Here is a 4701-nt window from a genome sequence, read left to right on the forward strand (position 1 = left end):
GTGTCGGCTGCAGGGGCTGCTGTGGGACGCTGGGGTTGGGACCAGGCTGCGCTCTCCTGTGTCGCACAGCGTCGTGCCTGTGGAAATTGCTAAGGTAGAAAATGTTGTTTTCGCGTCGTTTTCATGTTGTTTTCATGTTGTTTTCCATTACCGGGAGCGTAGGAGCCCATTGTGTTCACAGGTGGGTGCTAATTCCCTGCTGCCTCCTGCAGCCCGCGGTGTTTTCCACAAAGCCCTTAAAACCCCCAACAAACCCAGGATCTGATGGGGGTGTGGAGGAGGGTGCTCACTGGAACGGATCCTCCATTTTCTGGGTTCCTCCTCCTTGTCTCTGTGTCCTCGCCTGGGTGGGGGCTGCTCCTGGCCCCCCAGGATTTGGGGTTGCTGAGGAGTGGGGGCCTCCACGCTTTGCAAGGGGAGGATCTGTGGTCAGGGCTTTGGTATCGCTTGTGTCTTGTCTGTGCTCACCAAACCCCTGGGGCAGAAAAAGAGGGGTTTTGGAAGAATTGAAACAGCTGATTCTTGATGGCTTCCAAGTTACAGCCTGGGCCCTTCGAGGTGAGCTCTGCACTGCTGCAGGGAACAGTAGTGATGAGTAAAGGCACTCAGAGGAATTGGCCAGAAACCATGGGAAAAATCAGAATTTTTGCAAAGCTTAAGAGGAAAAACTGGAGTATTTTGATCTTGTCAAAGCACTTTTGACATTGGAGCACTTTGAGTGGTTTTCTTAAATGCCCTCTCAGGGAGGTCTTGTTTTTATGTGTGGAGCAGGGAGACGTTTGCTCCTGGGGAGACTTCACCTGGCAGAAGCATCTCATACACCAAAACCCACCCGGTTTTGGTGGGCATGGAGGTTTCCCCCAGGGTTTTGGCCGAGGAACCAGGCAGGCGCATGGGGCTGTGCTGGGTGCTGCCCTCCATTAACAGGAACCCCCAAATTCAAGAGTGGAGCAATGGCTGGAAAACGGGGGCAGTGAAGGTGTCCCCAAAGTTGGTGGCATTGCCATCGTCACCTCTGCGGGGTCTGGGGCTGCTGGCGCCGGGCAGCCGGACCGGGGAGGGTTCAGAGCGGGTTTAGTACTCATGAAAAATACGTGTGACAGCCGTACCCCGGGTAACGAGCAGCCACCTGCGGTTCGGAGCGGTACTTGATAATGCCGTAATTAGATTGGAGATGCAAAAAAGCTCATTAAAATTAAATAACATATTTGTCACTGTTTTAAGAGGCGCAGATTGCCTTGAACCATGCCGCTCTCTTGACCTTGAGTATTTTGGTGTAGTCCTCGCTGCCGAAAGCACGAACGTGACATCGGAGCGTCCAGCCGGTGGTTTTGTGCTGGGGTTTTGGCAGGAGGTCAGAGATGCTCTCCTTCCCTGGCCGTGTCGTTTGGCACGGGCTTGTTTTTGCTGCCCTCGCCGTGCGGGGATGGGTCTGTCCTGGGATGGTGCAAAGAGCTGCAGGGTTTCGTGGAGCCTGGGACGTTTCCAGCTGTCGTGGTGATGGTGTGCGGGCAACGGCGATGGTTTCCTTCACTGTGTGGGGTGACTGACTGAGGGTTCCCAGAGCTGGAGACTCCGTGGTGCCAGGCCCTGGCTTGCCAGAACTTGCCAGAACTTGCCAGAACTTGCCAGAACTTGCCAGAACTTGCCAGAACTTGCCAGAATTCCCCGTGTACGATGTCAGAGCACGGTGCAGGGCCGGGGAGGCAGCTGGCAAGAGGAGGGGAGCATCGCTCCATGCAAGGGCTTTTCCTCCTGTTGCAAATGCAGGTCCTCGGGCTGGGATCTGGGATCCACAGCCGTTGGTCTCCATCGCTTCAGTTGTTGAAATGCAATGAAGTGCGTTTTTAATCCCCTTCCTCCCTCCTCCCTGAAAAGCAACATCCAAAGCTGTAATGGTGTCTATTAACAAGACTGTAATTTTCCACAATTAATTTTTAATGACTGATTTGTCTTGTTTTGGGGTGTTTTATCCAACACCAAGTGTTTAAACCCCATTTGTTTCTCCACAATGTCACCGTGAAGGAGATGGCGTTGGTTCAGCGTCTTGGGCTGGGCAGCCGTCGCTGGCTCTGCCCTTGCCCAGGGAGGGCTGCTCCCCAAAATCGGCTGCACCCCTGAGGAAGGGGGGCTGTGGGGAAGGGCAAAGGCCCCGTCTCTACAGAAGGGATTTCTCCTTTTTTCACCCCAAAATGGGGCTGCTGCCCACCAGCCGATGCCCCTCGCTTGGGGTCCTCCTGTGCCGCAGCCCCATGCTGCCCTTCCCCTCCAGGAGCGTCAGCCGCAGAGGCTTCTCTTGCCATGGCACAGAGAGGAGAGCTCACCACAAAAAGTGGGTTTTTCTTCCTCCCCCTCGCTCCTCATGAGTAACTGTGTGTGGGTGTCTTGGCGTGGGAGTGTTTCCAGATCTCCGTAATTTCGGAGTGTGGGGATTCTCCCTCTGTGGCGTTGGCGCTGTGAAGGCACCTGCGCCTGCCCCGCAGTCGGCTTTCGAGGCCTTGTGTGTTTTCTTGTTCAGGAATTGGGGGAGCAGAGGGGGACAGAGATGGGGCAGACAGAGCTGAACCTTGATGAAATAAAATAAAACAATAGAATAAAGTCGGACGTGATCCTCGTCCATCGCCCAGGCAAGCGGGGTGCGAGCAAAGGGGTCTGGCCCTCAGTGCTGTTTCCAGGTAAAAGGGAACGTGCAATTCCCGTGTGCTTGGAGTGGAGCAAGGCCAGAGCCTCCGGTCGGATCCACGCGAGCCTCCAGCAGCTTCACAGGAAAAGACAAAACCCCAAACCCATTTAGCCTGTGCTGTGGGGAATCTGCCGGAAGAGTGAACCCTGGGTAAACATCCTCAATTTGCTGCCTCCTGAAATGGAGCAGCTTTTAGAGTTTGAAGCCACAATTTGTATTCAAATGAAGGTCATTTGAAAGGTGTAACACAGTAAACAGCCATTATTTCATTTTGATAGTGGTACTAAAATTATAGTGTTGGTTGAATTATTTTAGTATAGGACCATTACCATCTCCCTAAAACACTTACAGGGATTTTTATATCAGTGCTGCAGTCCTGGAATTAGAGGAAAATTAAAAATCACGCGGCTGTGGTAGGGAAGTGGGTTTTTTTTGCGAGCATGCCTTGTTTTTATGGGGCGTTCTCCGTCCCCCTGTGCCAGCAGAGAGCCGCTGTCTGCAGCGGGCACGGCCGAGCTGCGAGGGCTCCCTGCTGAAGGCTTCCCACGAGCCGGGGCTTTCCTGAGCCCCCTGCACCGTTGAGAGGCTTTTGAAATTTAATTTTTCCATTAAAGAACGTGCTGTGGTGCCGCCCGACTTTAGCACGCTGACAGAGAGCATTGCATTTAAGGAACAGTCGTGCAGGGGAGTAGGTACGCGCTTAACATCTCTCTGCGTTACTCTGCTTTTAGGAATGCATATAATAAAGTTGGAGTTAGCAGAACGACGGTGATTCCCCCACCGGGGCTGAGTGAGGGCGGCCGGGGGAGCACGGCCGTGGTGGGTGCCGTTGGGTGCAGGGGTGGTGCACGACGGCTGCGTGCGAGCAGGGACTGTCGGACGTGAAGGAAATGTTAATTGTGAAATTCCCGGAGCTGATTATAGCTGCCTTCATTAACATTTTCACACTCGGCTGGCTAACAGGCGAGGAGAAGGGCTTTCTGTACCGCTGGGTTCGTCATGCTCTGTCTGACCCCCTCCTCGGGGCGTGCGGGGGGCTGCGCCCTCGCCCCGGGCTGTGCGCATTGGAGCAAAGGGGATTGCGAGGTTTTTGTGGAAAGGGAAAATATAACAGGTGTTCTGTGAGCCTTTTTAGTGAAAATCTTTATTGGTGATAAGCCGGTTCTCAATAAAACGGAGGAATACCATGCAAATAAAATTCCCTTTTAATTTACAATTCCTCCAAGAATTCAAGATGCGAAATTTCTGTTTTCCAGCTTCATCTTTGGCAGAGTTTGGACTGGGTTTTGATCTGGCTTTTATGGGTTTTTTTGATCTGTTATTGCTTTAACTCTGAGGTGTTGCAGTTGGACGAGGAGGATGGGAAAGAGCATAAGCTCCTAAACCCCGGGAGCTTCGCTGCTTTGATGGTGATAGCGCTGACACCAAGGGATGCACCGGCCCAGGAAGGTGGGGCCGGATGTGAGAGGCCACCACATCCCCCACAGGTCAGGGACGTGTCCCCACTTCTCCTGCTCACAGTTTGCTGCCAGAGAACTCCATGCCAGCAGCCTGACAAGACATTTTCATGGTGAAATCACAGGGCTCCCCGGCGCAGGACGACGTCAGGGTGGACATCCCTGTCCGCGGGTGAAGGATGCTCCTGTAGAGCAGCTCCTCAAGAGGTCTCAGATGGGAAAGGCTGGCAGCTGGGTTGGGATGCCCTCAGAGATGAGCATCGCAACCTGTTCCATATTTATTATGGGCAACAATTTGACTAAGGGAGAATTTAGATTAATAACATTCAGCCCGGAGAAGTAATTTCCTTTGAGAAAGCGATTTACATGCACTCTGCCAAAAAGAGCTGTCACCGCACGCTCTCGTCGTGTCAGCTCCAATAATGAAGTTGGAAATAACATGGGAGGTTAATAGGTCCTACTTATCTCCTTAGCGCTGGAAAGGAAGATTTACAGTGCGGAGCCTGGTTTGCATATTTCCATTGGAAATGGGCAGGTTTTTCCCAGCCGAGATTGATGAGG

This window comes from Mesitornis unicolor, unplaced genomic scaffold (assembly GCF_000695765.1).
Source record: "Mesitornis unicolor isolate BGI_N332 unplaced genomic scaffold, ASM69576v1 scaffold32754, whole genome shotgun sequence".
NCBI lineage: Eukaryota > Metazoa > Chordata > Aves > Mesitornithiformes > Mesitornithidae > Mesitornis > Mesitornis unicolor.